Source organism: Myxine glutinosa, chromosome 3 (assembly GCF_964187855.1).
Source record: "Myxine glutinosa chromosome 3, kmMyxGlut1.1, whole genome shotgun sequence".
NCBI lineage: Eukaryota > Metazoa > Chordata > Myxini > Myxiniformes > Myxinidae > Myxine > Myxine glutinosa.
Window position 1 is genome coordinate 146,122,265 of NC_136263.1, and position 17,663 is coordinate 146,139,927.

The window sequence follows — 17,663 nt, forward strand, 5'->3', positions numbered from 1 at the left end:
CTCCTATTTTTTGTTCAAAAACTGGCTATTTAAAATGTACTTTTCTCCTATTTTTTGTTCAAAAACTGGCTATTTAAAATGTACTTTTCTCCTATTTTTTGTTCAAAAACTGGCTATTTAAAATGTACTTTTCTCCTATTTTTTGTTGAAAAACTGGCTATTTAAAATGTACTTTTCTCCTATTTTTTGTTGAAAAACTGGCTATTAAAAAGGTACTTTTCTCCTATTTTTTGTTCAAAAACTGGCTATTTAAAATGTACTTTTCTCCTATTTTTTGTTCAAAAACTGGCTATTTAAAATGTACTTTTCTCCTATTTTTGTTCAAAAACTGGCTATTTAAAATGTACTTTTCTCCTATTTTTGTTCAAAAACTGGATATTTAAAATGTACTTTTCTCCTATTTTTTGTTCAAAAACTCGCTATTTAAAATGTACTTTTCTCCTATTTTTTGTTCAAAAACTCGCTATTTAAAATGTACTTTTCTCCTATTTTTTGTTCAAAAACTTGCTATTTAAAATGTACTTTTCTCCTATTTTTTGTTCAAAAACTGGCTATTTAAAATGTACTTTTCTCCTATTTTTTGTTCAAAAACTGGCTATTTAAAATGTACTTTTCTCCTATTTTTTGTTCAAAAACTCGCTATTTAAAATGTACTTTTCTCCTATTTTTTGTTCAAAAACTCGCTATTTAAAATGTACTTTTCTCCTATTTTTTGTTCAAAAACTCGCTATTTAAAATGTACTTTTCTCCTATTTTTTGTTCAAAAACTGGCTATTTAAAATGTACTTTTCTCCTATTTTTTGTTCAAAAACTGGCTATTTAAAATGTACTTTTCTCCTATTTTTTGTTCAAAAACTGGCTATTTAAAATGTACTTTTCTCCTATTTTTTGTTCAAAAACTGGCTATTTAAAATGTACTTTTCTTCTATTTTTTGTTCAAAAACTGGCTATTTAAAATGTACTTTTCTCCTATTTTTTGTTCAAAAACTGGCTATTTAAAATGTACTTTTCTCCTATTTTTTGTTCAAAAACTCGCTATTTAAAATGTACTTTTCTCCTATTTTTTGTTCAAAAACTCGCTATTTAAAATGTACTTTTCTCCTATTTTTTGTTACAAAACTCGCTATTTAAAATGTACTTTTCTCCTATTTTTTGTTCAAAAACTGGCTATTTAAAATGTACTTTTCTCCTATTTTTTGTTACAAAACTCGCTATTTAAAATACATTTTTTCATATGCAGAAAAATAGGAAAAAATATAATTCCATATGTATTGTTTCCTATTTTTCACATTTTTTTGGACTGGTGTTGGTTGCCCTCATATGGCTGTTTATACGTGCTCTATCCTTTTATCCATGGTAATAGTCAAGCAAGGAAGCAGCACATACCATTTACAAAGTCTTTGTTATGACTCAGAGTTCGAACCATCGACTTCTCAAACTCAGAGAAGACACTAACAACCATTACACCACCAAGTCTGATCGTCGGCCTCTGCTCATTCGGACGATTGTTCTGTTATCGTTGGTTTTTCTTTGACCGACTTGTTGCAAATAGATTTTGTAGAACCAATTATTTGCTCGTATTAAAAGCTGTTTGTGTAAAATCTTTTTTTCTCTCAATTTTGTTCTGATTGATCTTCAGAATCATTGGAATCTCCTGCGATGAAGCTAACTCCGAGGGCCTTTCACTTACTCACCGCAGGCAGGTTGGTGGTCTTTCTGTCTTCTACCGACTCCTCTCCGGCCTTGCCCCCCCCAGCTCTCTCTGGGCTCTGTCCCCCAAATATTCCTACAGGTCGCACAGGATCTGCCAGCAACCCTCTTATCTTATGGTTAAACTGCCAAAATCAAGACTCTCTGCTCACCTTCACTCTTTCATTCCTCTTTTCTCCCGCCTCTGGAACAAACTCCCTCACTCTCTTCAATCCCACTCCGCCCTCCAGGTCTTTAAAACAGCTGTTCACCACCATCTCTTATCTTCCCCCATCCAAAACCTTGATCTTTTCTACCCCTGCTAATTTCACTCCAGATCCACTTTTTTGAAATACCAACTTCTTTCCTGGAAGTCCTTGCAGTGTTCTTGTGTTTTATACTTCTCCCACCCCCCTTCCCACGCCTCCTCCCCCCAAGCCCTCTCCCTCCCACAGATCTCCCAATGACCCTGCTCTCAAATGTTGTGTTTGTGCTTCCCCTTCTCTCCCCATCTTGTCTACCGCTACCCTTATTATACGTTTTGTGTGTCTGTTTGATTTTTTGTGTGATAGATGTTTGCTCTTTCACGAGCCTCGATCCTGTATACAAAAAAAAAAAAAAAAAAAATTGTCTATCTTCCTGTTTGTTCTGGACTCACTTGGGTTGGTCACGTGATGTAACCCAGACCTCCATGGGTACTTTTCTGAAAATGTGTGCAATGTAGCTGTGCTCCCTTGTCCCAGACATGGGACTTACAGGCTGTATGTAACTTTCCAGAAACGGTTATTGTTATTTAAGCTTTATTAAAATAATTTTTTTTCCCCTCCACTTTTCTTCTACAAGTACAATTCAAGTAATTCCCGTAATCTGCTTCTTATGGAGATGTTGCAGTAATATACATAGGATGTATCACCCCTTTTGGCGAAGTGCTCATATAATAGCTAAGAGGTACTGCAATTATACAGTCCTGTGACATGTCTAGTCTGGGTCGGATTTGGAAGCCAACTATAAACTGTCATCCTTTGCAGGGCAGGGTGTTGCATCAAGGAGTATGCCATCAGCTAAGTCTGCGTCCCTTCTGCATTCGTTGGTGGACATTCAACATTCTATGGTACTGTGTGCACCATTCGATCTTGAAAAAGTAGGCCATTGTGTGCCAGTACCCTTACCAACTCCCAAATTCCCACCTTAATCTACAGGGCAACAGTAGCAGAGCCAGGCCTCGTTGAAGAAGCAACATAACAAATTCGGGATTTAATCCCAATCAAATATCCATTTCTCTATATGGAAAGATTTCCTTTTAACGTTGGATTTGGTGCTGCTGAAGCAGTCTCATGGAAACGAATATGCTTGGTGGTTTGCCATTACCTTCTTAGTCGTAGTTTGGGCAGTGTACCTGCCAACAATGGCTTCATTTTTAAAGGTACGTGGTGTTGAACTTGTCATTAGACCTTTCCAGTCTCTCAATATACCAGGACCTGGCCACCAACATTTGATCTTCAGTAGAATGTCCTCACAAAATATTTTTCAGAGGTACCTGCTCAATTTGCGCGCATACTATTTATCAGCCTCCGGAGGTTGAAGACCATGTTCTAACGGAGCTTGAGGACCGAATATGAGCATCCGCCATGGTGCCTTGGCTGTGCCTGACGCGATGGGTGGAGCTGGAAGTGCAGTCATCTGGCAAAGCAATCAGAAACTCAGCTGGAAGGGCTCGTGGCACAAGACGAGGGGAAAGGGCACAGGAAGGAAGTCTGAAGGCTAGCGTATCGCCTTAATCTTCCTCTGGAGGTGCAGACCTCCTCTGATTAACCACCCGCTGCGTTCTCATTTAGATTCAGCTGCTCGCTTCCACCACCCGGCCAGCTGTGGCAGATGCCACATCACAGCCATAACCATATGCTTTTAATCCCGACATTGCAAAGCTTGAGGGAGACGAAGACAAAAAAAGATGTTTCATTCTCAATGAAGTAGGGTCGTAGAGGTAACGGAACGGTAATGGTAAACACTCTATGCCCAGGTGAGTATATCACTCGTCAATAGTCCTTGCATCCCAAAATGTCATCCTGGGTCTGAGATTACCAGATTCTTTGCAGAGCACTGGTGCTGCCGAAAGAGGTACTTGGCACAGATTACACTGGGTGGTTCGCCATTGCTTTTCCAGAAGGCAGTCAAGTGAATGAATTCATAATTTATTCACGGAAAATGGGAAGAGCTTGCCTACTGTACGCAAAGGACACTGTGGGGTTTTTAACATCCCCCAACTAATGCAGACAGACAGGACACCCAGCTTAACGTCCTTCTCAGGGATGGTACACACAATGACGAATTACCCGACCTGTGAAAAAAATGGATGACGGTTTATAGCTGGGTAGAGTTGTTGTTTTTTTTTGTATAATAAGTCGAGGCTCGTGTAAGAGCTAACACATAAAACATATAATAAACGGAGTGGGAGACAAGATGGGGAGAGAGAGGGAAGCACAACAACAGCAGAGAACAGGGACATCAGGAGATCTGTGGAAGGGAGAGGGATAGGGCAGGATACGTGGGATAAACAAGGTGGACACTACAGGGACTTTCAGGAGAGAAAACGGAATTTGAAAGAGGTGGATCTGGGGTGTATTAACAGGGGTAGAAAAGATCAACGTTTTGGATGGGGGAAGATAAGGGATGGTGGTGAACAGCTGTTTTAAAGACCTGGAGGGAGGAGTGGGATTGAAGAGAGTGAGGGAGTTTGTTCCAGAGGTGGGAGAAAGCGGAATGAAAGAGTGAAGGTGAGCAGAGAGTCTTGATTTTGGCAGTTTAACCATAAGAGGGTTGCTGGCAGATCTTGTGCGACCTGTAGGAATATTTGGGGGACTGAGCACAGACAGAGCTGGAGGAGCTAGGCTGGAGAGGAGTCGGTAGAAGACAGAAAGACCACCAACCTGCCTGCAGAGAAACAGTGAAATTCCCTTGGAATCAGCTTCATCGTGGGAGATTCCAATTATTCTGAAAGCATTGGTTTCTACAGCGTGAATCCGAGCTGGGTGCGAGGCCCCAAAACCCCAAAATGACCCCAAAATATAATGAGCTCATGTTTACATCATGAAACATATCTGCACCAAATTTTAATTTAAATCCCTTCAGCTGTTCACAAGTTCTAACATTTTTACCTGACATGACCTCTGACCTTTGGCCTTTGACCTCGGGACCCCCAAAATCTAATCGGTTCATGCTTACATCATTATACATATCTGTACAAAGTTTGAATTAGATCCCTTTCGCCATTCTCAAGTTATAGACGTATTACAGACTTTGACCTTTAACCTTTGACCTCTTGACCCCAAAATCTAATCAGCTCATCTTTACCTCATTATACATCACAGCACCCCAAGTTTGACTAAGATCCCTTTAGCCGTTCTCAAGTTACCGCAGTAACGAAAACCTATCACGGATGGACAGACTGACAACTTGAAAACATAATGCCTCAGGCGACTTCGTAGGCGGAGACATAAAAATCACCACCCAAGTTATTCACTTAATAAAGAAAATGGCCAACCTGTAATTATTTCAACCCCCATTAACATTACCTATCCCTCACCCAAACCTCTTACTTGCAGGTTTGTATCTGTCTCTGTGTCTATGTCTGTCTCTGTCTGTCTCTGTCTGTCTGTGTCTGTCTCTGTGTCTGTCTCTGTGTCTGTCTCTGTGTCTATCTCTGTGTCTGTCTCTGTCTGTCTCTGTCTGTCTCTGTCTGTCTCTCCCTCTTATCTTGTTCAACCATCTCTGCTTATTATGCCTCCATTAACGAAGTTGCTGGAGGCATTATGTTTTCAGATTGTCCGTCCGGATGTCTGTCCGTCCGTCCGTAATAGGTTTTCGTTACCGTGATAACTTGAGAATGGCTGAAGGGATCTTAGTCAAACTTGGTGTAAGTATGTATAATGAGGTAAAGATTAACTGATTAGATTTTGGGCTCACAAGGTCAAAGGCCAAAGGTCAGGGGTCATGGTAGGTAAAAATCCTGTTACCATGATAACTTGTGAACCAGTGAAGGGATTCTCACCAAGTTTGGTACAACTATGTATAATGATGCAAGGATGAAATTCGATTTTGGGGTCAAGAGGTGAAAAATCAATGGTCAAAGTCTGTAATATTTCTATAACTTGAGAATGGCAGAAGTGATCTAATTCAAACTCGGTAAAGTGTGTATAATGATGTAAAGATCAACTGATTCGATTTTGTGGTCAATAGGTCAAAGGTCAAAGTGTGTTATAAGTCTATAACTTGAGAATGGCTGAAGTGATCTAATTCAAACTTGGTACAGACATGTATAATGATGTAAAGATTAACCGATTCGATTTTGGGGTCCTGAGGTCAAAGGCCAAAGGTCAGAGGTCATGTCAGGTAAAAATGTGATAACTTGTGAAGAGCTGAAGGGATTAAAATTAAAATTTGGTACAGGTATGTATAATGACGTAAATATTAACTGATAAATTTTGGGGTGAAGAGCTCAAAGGTCAGAGGTCATGTCAGGTAAAATGTGATAACTTGAGAACAGCTGAATGGATTTAAATCAAACTTGGTACAAGTATTATAATGATGTAATAATGTGGGCGAAGGCATAATTGGTCGACGTCGTGATGTCGAAGAGTGTCATTGTAGTTGTCATTGTCGTATTGCGCTGCATTTGTACCCTCTGTAATACCTCCCTCTACCATGAACGAAATATGGCACAATGACACAAAGATATCACAGATTTGAATTGTGGTTTTGATAGTTTCTGTTGTGGTCAGCACACAGCACCAGCCCCATCTTGAAACAATAAGAGCCACATCGAATGTAATGATCTTGACTAGCACGAGTGTCCAGGTTGAATAAGCAACAAATGCTAAGATATTCAGGCAAACAGGAATCAATGTATACATATATATATATATATATATATATATATATATATATATATATATATATATATATTGTTACAGACACGGATTAAAGATGTTATTTTACCGAGCGGTTTGGTATTACCGCGTCCGAACAGTTACTCCCCGCTTAGAACCCGATTTCACCCAAACGTTGGCCGGATCGCACCGCAGCTAGTCAATAGGGAAAAGACAAAGGCGACACGGATGTGAAGAAGAAGAAGGAATAAAACGAGAAGACGTACAGACGAGTAATGGGATTTATTATTTACACAAGCAAAAAGGAACAATCAAGGTTTATTTACAACACATAAGACGCAGGTGACACAGTGCAAATACTAGCTTATCTACAGACTTAACTTATTCCCAGGACAGAACAAACAGAACAAACTCACGTCCACAAGAAGGGTGGAAAGGCAGGAGGTGGATGGCTGGAGGGAGAGGGAGGTCCAAGGGGGTCCCGCAGCACAACCTGCGCGTTTAGCAGCCGCCGTTCAGGCCCCACGCTGCTGTTTTGGCTGCTGTGGACGTCGCGTGCTTTGCCAGGCCTCGTCGGACGCGTCTGGTCCAAACCCTCCACTCGTTCTTGGTCCACTCACTCTTTACCACCAACTCCTCACCGCAACCAACGCAACCAACTGACCACCACCACCGACTCCTCACCGCAACCAACACAACCAACTGACCACCGACGCCACTGCCTGACTCCTCACGACTCTCTTGGCGACCAACTCACGACTCACTTGCGTCCGCGCCTTTTATAGCGCCTCCGGCGATTAAGCCGCCGGCCTTTTGGACACGCCCATCGGGGTGCTCACCTCGGCCCTGGTTGGTCGCGCAACCCTCTGGCTCCGCCCTTGATGACGGGCGGGCACGCCTTTCTTCTCCGATTCGAGCACATGTTCAATGGCGGTTATTGGAGGGGAGGTAATTCGGCAATCGAGGCCCGGCAATGACGGAAGGGGGTGTAAAAGGAAATGGAGATTTTGGGGATGGGAAGGAAAGGGGATCTATTCTCTTTCACTGGTGCAATGGAGTACTTCAATTAATGGGAGACACAGCCTTACTCTAAAACACAGAATAAGAGATAACTATCAACAGGGGTATTCTATTATTTGGCTGACGTGTATGCTTGTGGACTAATTATGGGATGCCCTTTCACCTTTACACAGCTCCGGAGGTAGGGGGGCGCAGAATAAACAATAATAATAATAGTACAGCACACAATCAAAAAAATATACAGTCCTCATCTCCGCAACAATATATATATATATTGTTACAGACGCGGTTTTGGATGTTAGTTTACCGAGCGGTTTGGTATGACCGCGTCTGCACAGTTTGCCCGATTCCACTCGAACGTTGGCCGAATCGCGCTACGCTAGATCAATGAAGGAAAGGACACAACGGCTGGGTTAAATGACACGACACCAGGGGTACAGTTCTCAAGACCCCCGGAGGAGGTTATAATATGGGTTTGCAGAACGTTTAGATTACACGCACAAGAGGTACAGCATAGAAAGGTGGGCACTTAAACACGGTCTTATCTTAGCCCCGACAGACCACAGATAAACGGGACAAGACTGACTCACACAGGGATTGATGGCAAGGAGGGGCAGGTAGTCGATGGCTCAAGGTGCACCTTGGCTCAGGGGCAGAATCGACCCAGTCCGGTCCAGAGATGCGGGAGGTCTCTCTCAGCGCTAGAAGGTGACGTTCTTTCTCCAAGCTGGGGGCGCATCTGACGTCACCTCCGGTAAGTGGCTGCGTATATCCAGCGGGGAGTGACACGCCCTCGGCTCGTTAGCTCCGCCCCAGATGGAATCGGCCCGCCGCTTCTTATTGGGTGCGGGGGGGTTACCGGGCTCCGCCCTTGACGAGGAGCTGACAGTCAGCCCCTTCGTGGTAACCCCGTCGGAGCACATGGGCAATGGCGGCTAACCAAGCCGGAGTGAGGACGCCCACTCCCCGCACCGCCGCCGCGCCGCCCCCGCTGTGGTTGTAGTTGTTGTTGTTGTTGTAGTTCCATGAGATGATGGGAGGATGCGGAGATGAGGTTGTGGGGAGGTATTGGGAGGTCCTAAACTCACTACTGGTGCCATACAATCACATTCTGGTGCAACGAAGAGTCAGAATTAATGGAAACGAGTCCTTAACTGACATAGACTAAGAATAACTAGCAAGATGTCCTATAGTTGTCTACGTGAGATGCGGTGAACGTGGGCACGACATTTAATGGGGGAAAAAGGGGAAGGTCGGGGCTACAGAGTGTTGTTTACAGACAATGGGACTAGGGAATGGGGGATTGGGGATAGTTGGGGAGTATTGGGGAAATAGGGGAATATTTACAAGCGGATATGGATGGAGGCCAAATCCCATATCCGCAACATTGCACCCTTCTCTACCTCGGGGCGTCCCGACCCGATAAATCTTTACCTACTTTAGTGTGGCACTCAGATGTAGTTCCCTCTACTATTAACTCTACCCTGAGTGCGACAGTTTTACAGATGTTCACAAATGAGTAAATATGTCCCCCTGCGACGTTGCACCCTTCTCCTCACAGAAACACACCCACAGGATAACCGAATCGCGGAAAGAATCCTCAAACTAAACATACAGCCGGTAGGGAGCATTATTTACACAAGACTACGCTGATATTTACACTACGATCCAGGACCGGTTTTTGGAGGAACACATGCAGATGTTATGCATAGAGAGAGCACGCATGCCAGCATCGATACACCAACCCACGAGTGCTCTGTGGCCTTACGGCCTTTAATAATGTGCAGAGCACCCCATCCAAGCACCAAAAGCACCACCCCATAACACAGTCAGCACCATCCGGTGCACCAATAAAGTGTTCAACAATCACCGGTGGTGTCGCAGCCGGCCGATGTTCTGCCGCTGGTCTTGCGTTCCTGTGGTGTACTTGGCCTTCTGGCTTCTTTCAAAAATAAAGAAAGGCGCCAACCGCGTCCATTTCTAAATTGTGGCCGTCATGGGGCCAACTATTAGTGGTTCACCTGTATGGCATAGGTGCCACGTTGACCAATAGGTCCATCCACGGGTGGTGCTTGCCCGCAAGAGAACTGCGGTCCATGGTGGGCGGCCACAAAAATTGCGGTCCATATGGTGTATCGATCCCGGCAGCAAGCAGCGAAAGTGCAGGCCCACAACTGCGGAGCCAGCACCTCTCTCTCCTCTCTCTCTGCCCCAAAGCCAGATCCTCGGAGGTGGGAGACAAAAGAAGCAGACAAGTGAGTAAGGTGGTAAGGGCGCAAAAGTGCACGCAATACAAGGTAATGCACACTGGGGGCACATGGGAACCAGGTGAGACAGGTACGTTCCTACCGTACGCCCCCCCCCCCCCCCCCCACCAGGTAACCTACATTGCCCCTCCCTTACCCCTTACTGTATCCACAAAACACAACACTACCCATAAACATCTACTTTACAAATCAACATACGTCCCTACTGTCTTCCCCGTTCCTCCCATAAACCAAATTCGTCTTCTCTCCCTCCTAACCAATCAAATTTTCCATTTCCAACTCTCATCAAAATTTGCCATCTCCAATTCAACATCAAAATTTGCCATCACCAATTCATCATCAGTCCCTCCTAAGGAGGGAGAGATGGAATCACCCCAATGTCTCATCCACGTTGTGATGCGTCTCACAAATCCAACAGCAATTCTCCTTTCCTGCACACAGAACAAAGAAACACAGGTGTGGAGTCATCATCACCACAGGTAAGTGGCTGCGTATGGTGCGACAGGTTCATCAATCCTAACTATTTCCTAAATGACTTTAACAACTTTACATTACCCGGGGTCTTTCTCCTGCCAAACCATTGGCCCTCTTACACTATGGGTTCTAAAAACCAATTCCCATTGCCCAAACTGTGGTGCTTTTCAATTTGGGGTCTCACTCCCCCGATTCATCTCTCGGTGCCCTCGCACAATTTCTGGGCTGCGACGTGTAGCTCTCCTAGCCGGTCTACCCACCTGCACACCTCCACCACTGCAGTTGCCTCCGAGCTTACCTGCTCCTTACCCTAACCTAACTACCTGGGGAAGGCCCTCTGGCGTTCTCCCCACTCAGTGCCCTCTCTGGCACTGGGCTACCCGGGTCCGTCCTCCGGATCCTCGGGCCCCACTGACACTAACGGCTCCCAGAGCCCACCTGCGGCCTCACCTGGCCGACATCCTCACAGTGGTGGAGTGCCCAACCAACTACACACACTAACAGGCTACACGCCCAGCCATTTCCACAACACTAATGCACCCATCCACAATACCATTCTGCAACCGCACCACAAATGCCAATATCCAACCACAATTTACCTATACCCTCTACCTAACACTTACACTACCCGCCCCGGGTACTCGTGAAAGGGGTTCACTCTTCCCCCATCCACACCTTCGCACCATGCACACCACTCCGTACCACTTACTCCATGTATTCCACACACCTGCACTTGCACACCTGTGCTCTCACACCTGGTGCCACCTGCACCCTTCTCTCCCCAAGCGCATTCGCGCTGATCCACAACACTCACTACTCATACACTGCTCCACACACCTGTCCAGCTCTCACACAGCATCATCTCATCTAACTACTCCCCTCTGAAACTTGCGCTTCCCAGTCGCCCCTTTAAACTATTGCGCTCCCACGTCATTATCATCCACACTAATCTACCTGCGTCCCCACTACAGGTATCAGTCACTATCTAACCTTAACGTCACCTAATGTCATCTTCGCTAGATCCCTATCAATATCCTAACCCACCCGGGCTAGTTTTCACTGCCAACAACCCCATAAACTATTGCGCATTTGCCCCACAACATGGGAAGGGTGGCAGGGATGCCACCCTTACCCACCGTCATACGGCGCGAGTGGGACCTTGTGGGACCACCTCGTGTGCGAGTCGTTGCCCACCTGCCGGACCCCGTGCGTCGCCCCTTGCGGGGTCAGCACGGGGCCGAACCGGCCGGGCCCCCACAGTACATTACCCCCAAGGGGCTCTTGTGCCTCCCCTGTCCCTCTAAAAACTACCCCTGTTGGTGTCGATGCATGGGTCACACTTCCGCAACCCGCTACCCATTCCATACCACCACAACCTTGCTCACCCACACCTCGCACCTCTCGTTCCATACCCTCCGGACCAGCCATACACCTCACTCTTGGCCTCTCACGAACATCCGGGTCTATCTCGACCCCCAAGCTTCTTAAATCCCCTGGCGCATCATACGCACGACCATATTGGTCACCACTTACACCGGGTCCTCTTCCTCTTCGCTTCTCCTCCATCACCTGCGAATCCCTCATCCGGTTAATGAGCACATCATCACGATCCAAACACAGACTTTGGACCAATTCTTTTACCTCCTCTTTTATCCCTTTCTTATCCTCTCTCCGTCGCTTCTTAATTTCGCTCACCCCTTCTTCCACTTCTTCTAATTTCTGCTTCACCTCTTTTATGTCCCGGTACGTCTCCTCAAGCTCGTCCTCTAAGGCTACCTTGACCGTTTCCATGTGCGTCCTCACCTGCCGGTCCTTCGTCTCCATTACCTCTATCACCTCGTCCAACCTCGTTGTCAGTCCCTCACGTACCATCTGACATTCCCTCTTCGTCGCTATCAAGTCATCTTTTAGTTCTTTCTGTGTCGCCTTTAACCCTCCTAATACCGCAGTGTTCCTTTGAACCTGCTCCGTTAGTCCTTTTTGTCCCTCCGTCAGCTGTTCTACTCCCAGCGTCAACTCCTCTATACCACCTTGCAATTTTACAGTCCCCTTTCTCACCTCCTTCTCCATGCGCTCCTTACAGTGCCTCACCTCCTCGCGCACTCCTCCGACCTCCTCACTCACTCCTCTTCTGATCTCCTCTCCCATCACTTGCATCTCCTGCCCAGATGCCACCCTCATCTGCTCCATTTCCTCCCTGTGAGCATCCAGTTTAGTTTCTACCCCCATTCTAACACCCTCTATCTGCTGCCCCATTTGTTTAACTTCCCTTTCCGCTTGGTCCCTCATGTCCCTCAATTTGCCTTCCATACTGTTTTCTAACCCCTCTAACCCCTTTTGCATCCCTTCCATTTGATTCTCTTGAGCGGCCATTCTGTTTTCTACCCCCATTAACCCATTTCTCACCTCTTTTATCCCGTTGTCTAACCCCTCAAAATTATTTTCTAACTTCCCAAATTTCTTGTCTAACTCCTCAAAATTATTGTCTAACTTCCCAAATTTCTTATCTAATCCCTTAAAATTATTGTCTAATCCCTCACCGGTACCCCTCGCTTCGTCCCTCATTACCCCCATTTGGCCCATAAGGGCCCCCATCATTCTGTTTTCCATTTCTTCATTATTCTTGTCCATAAGGGCCTTCATTTGTATTAAAAACAGGTTCAAATCCACCGGTGGCGCTACCACGGTCGTGGGCGTGGTCGCCGTGGCCATGTGCGAGGCGCCATTTAGCGCGCCCGCAACCTCGTGCGCGACGACGCTATTTTGCGACCCTGCCACCCTCACTGCTTCGCTCTCCTCATGTCCCTCATTTTGGTCCTGGATCGACCCTGCCTCACTCTCCTCTACCGGAACCCAGCCGTCTTGATCTGCCATAGCGCGACTTTCAAAATTCGGGTTTTTTTTTTTTTTTTGTAAAACACAATCAAATTTCGCTGTTATAATTTCGAGCGCGTGAAACGCGCTCCGGGACCGATCCCACTTCCCGACACCAAATGTTACAGACGCGGTTTTGGATGTTAGTTTACCGAGCGGTTTGGTATGACCGCGTCTGCACAGTTTACCCGATTCCACTCGAACGTTGGCCGAATCGCGCTACGCTAGATCAATGAAGGAAAGGACACAACGGCTGGGTTAAATGACACGACACCAGGGGTACAGTTCTCAAGACCTCCGGAGGAGGTTATAATATGGGTTTGCAGAACGTTTAGATTACACGCACAAGAGGTACAACATAGAAAGGTGGGCACTTAAACACGGTCTTATCTTAGCCCCGACAGACCACAGATAAACGGGACAAGACTGACTCACACAGGGATTGATGGCAAGGAGGGGCAGGTAGTCGATGGCTCAAGGTGCACCTTGGCTCAGGGGCAGAATCGACCCGGTCCGGTCCAGAGATGTGGGAGGTCTCTCTCAGCGCTAGAAGGTGACGTTCTTTCTCCAAGCTGGGGGCGCATCTGACGTCACCTCCGGTAAGTGGCTGCGTATATCCAGCGGGGAGTGACACGCCCTCGGCTCGTTAGCTCCGCCCCAGATGGAATCGGCCCGCCGCTTCTTATTGGGTGCGGGGGGGTTACCGGGCTCCGCCCTTGACGAGGAGCTGACAGTCAGCCCCTTCGTGGTAACCCCGTCGGAGCACATGGGCAATGGCGGCTAACCAAGCCGGAGTGAGGACGCCCACTCCCCGCACCGCCGCCGCGCCGCCCCCGCTGTGGTTGTAGTTGTTGTTGTTGTTGTAGTTCCATGAGATGATGGGAGGATGCGGAGATGAGGTTGTGGGGAGGTATTGGGAGGTCCTAAACTCACTACTGGTGCCATACAATCACATTCTGGTGCAACGAAGAGTCAGAATTAATGGAAACGAGTCCTTAACTGACATAGACTAAGAATAACTAGCAAGATGTCCTATAGTTGTCTACGTGAGATGCGGTGAACCTGGGCACGACATTTAATGGGGGAAAAAGGGGAAGGTCGGGGCTACAGAGTGTTGTTTACAGACAATGGGACTAGGGAATGGGGGATTGGGGATAGTTGGGGAGTATTGGGGAAATAGGGGAATATTTACAAGCGGATATGGATGGAGGCCAAATCCCATATCCGCAACAATATATATATTGTTACAGACACGACTTTGATGTTAAGGTGGGCCGAGCGGAATGGCCGCCGTGTCCGCACAAATTACCCGATTGTACTCGAACGTCGACGAAGCCGCGCTACGCTGGCTCAATAGGAAAGAGAAGACACCCGGCTGGGTTATAATGACACAATACGACACCAGGGGTTCAGTTCTCAAGACCTCCGGAGGAGGTTATATTAAGGCGGAAGGTTAGATTACAACTACAAGAGGTACATCATAGGAAGACAGGCACTTAGACACAACCTTATATTATTCCCGACAGACCACAGAGAAACAGGACAAACGGGACAAGGCTGACTCACACGGGGGTTGATGAAAAGGACAGCGGGTATCGATGGCTCAAGGTGCACTCTTGGCTCAAAGCAGGGTCCAGTACGGTCCGGTCCAAAGATGCGGGGAGGTATCGTCGCGCTGGGGGTGGCGGTGGCTTCCTCTGCTCTCCGTAGTTCAGGCGCATCTGACTCAGCGCTCGCAGGTGGCTTTCCTTCTCCAGCTGGGGGCGAATCTGACGTCACATCCGGCGCGGGGCCGCGTATATCCGGCGGGGAGTGACACGCCCTCGGCTCGTTAGCTCCGCCCCAGATGGAATCGGCACGTTGCTTCTCATTGGGTGCGTGGGGGGGGTTACTGGCTCCGCCCCTGACGAGGAGCTGACAGCCAGCCCCTTCGGGGTAACGCCGTGGAGCGTATGGTCATGGCGGGTAACCGAGCCGGTGTGAGGACGCACACTCCCCGCCCCTCTGTTGTTGTAGTCGTAGTTGTAGTTGTAATTGTTGTTGTAGTTGTTGTTATTGTTGTTGTTTGGGGAAGAAGATGGGAGGAGGTATGGGAAAGGTCCTAAACTCACTACTGATGCCATATAATCACATTCTGGTGCAACGAAGAGTCATAATTAATGGAAACGAGGCCTTAACTGACATAGATTAAGAATAACTAGGAAGATGTCCGAAAGTTGGCTACGTGTGGTGCGGTGGACCTGGGCACGACATTTAATGGGGGAATAAGGGGAAGGTCGGCTCTACTGATTGTTATTTACATGCAATGGGACTAGGGAATGGGGGATTGGGGAAAGTTGGGGAGTATTGGAGAAAATAGGGGAATATTTACAAGCGGATATGGAGGCCAAATTCCATATTCGCAACATTGCACCCTTCTCTACCCTCGGGGCGTCCCGACCCGATAAATTTTTACCTACTTTAGTGTGGCACGCAATGTAGTTCCCTCTACTATTAACTCTACCCTGAGTGCGACAGTTTTACAGATATTCACAAATGAGTAAATATGTCCCCCTGCGACGTTGCACCCTTCTCCTCACAGAAACACACCCACAGGATAACCGAATCCGGAAAGAATTCTCAAACTAAACATACAGCCGGTAGGGAGCATTATTTACAAGACTATGCTGCTATTTACACTACGATCCAGGACCTGTTTTTGGAGGAACACATGCAGATGTTATGCATAGAGAGAGCGCGCTTGCCAGCATCGATACACCAACCCACGAGTGCTCTGTGGCCGACGGCCTTTAATAACGTGCAGAGCACCCTTTCCCAGCATCAAAAGCACCACCCCACCACACAGTCAGCACCATCCGGTGCAGTCACCATTGTTCATTGGTATAAAAATAAATTCGACAACCCCTAACCCTGCAGGTGTCTCTTGCTCTTCTTGTGGTGCACTTGGTGGTAACTAAAAGTGGTTCACCTGTATGGCATAGGTGCCACGTTGACCCATAGGTCCATCCCCGGGTGGTGCTTGGCCGCAAACGAACTGCGGTCCATTGTGGGTGGCCACAAACATTGCGGTCCATATGGTGTATCGATCCCGGCAGCAAACAGCGAAAGTGCAGGCCCACAACTGCGCAGCCAGCACCTCTCTCTCCTCTCTCTCTACCCCAAAGCCAGATCCTCGGAGGTGGGAGACAAAAGAAGCAGACAAGTGAGTAAGGTGGTAAGGGCGCAAAAGTGCACGCAATACAAGATGATGCACACTGGGGGCACATGGGAACCAGGTGAGACAGGTACGTTCCTATCGTACGCCCCCCCCCCCCCACCAGGTAACCTACATGGCCCCTCCCTTACCCCTTACTGTATCCACAAAACACAACACTACCCATAAACATCTACTTTACAAATCGACAAACATCCCTACTGTCTTCCCCGTTCCTCCCATAAACCAAATTCGTCTTCTCTCCCTCCTAACCAATCAAATTTGCCATTTTCAACTCTCATCAAAATTTGCCATTTTCAACTCAACATCAAAATTTGCCATTACCAATTCATCATCAGTCCCTCCTAGGGAGGGAGAGATGGAATCACCCCAATGTCTCATCCACGTCGTGATGCGTCTCACAAATCCTCACAGCAATCTCATTTCCTGCACAAAACAAAGAAAACACAGGTGTGGAGTCATCATCATCACCACAGGTAAGTGGCTGCGTATGGTGCGACAGGTTCATCAATCCTAACTATCTCCTAAATGACTTTAACAACTTTACACTACCCGGGGTCTCTCTCCGGCCAAACCATTGGCCCTCTTACACTATGGGTTCTAAAAACCAATTCCCATTGGCCAAACTGTGGTGCTCTTCAATTTGGGGTCTCACTCCCCCGATTCATCTCCCGGTGCCCTCGCACAATTTCTGGGCTGCGGCGTGTACCTCTCCCAGTGGGTCTACCCACCTGCACACCTCCACCACTGCAGTTGCCTCCGAGCTTACCTGCTCCTTGCCCTAACCTAACTACCTGGGGAAGGCCCTCTGGCACTCTCCCCACTCGGTGCCCTCTCTGGCACTGGGCTACCCGGGTCCATCCTCCGGATCCTCGGGCCCCATCCACAACTCTACCGGCTCCCAGAGCCCACCTGCGGCCTCACCTGGCCGACATCCTCACAGTGGTGGAGTGCTCAACCAACTACACACACTAACAGGCTACACGCCCAGCCATTTCCACAACACTAATGCACCCATCCACAACACCATTCTGCAACCGCACCACAAATGCCAATATCCAACCACAATTTACCTGCACCCTCTACCTAACACTTACACTACCCGCCCCGGGTGCTCGTGAAAGGGGTCCACTCTTCCCCCATCCACACCTTCGCACCATGCACACCACTCCGTACCACTCACTCCAACTCTCTCCACACACCTGTACCTGCACACCTGTGCTCTCACACCTGGTGCCA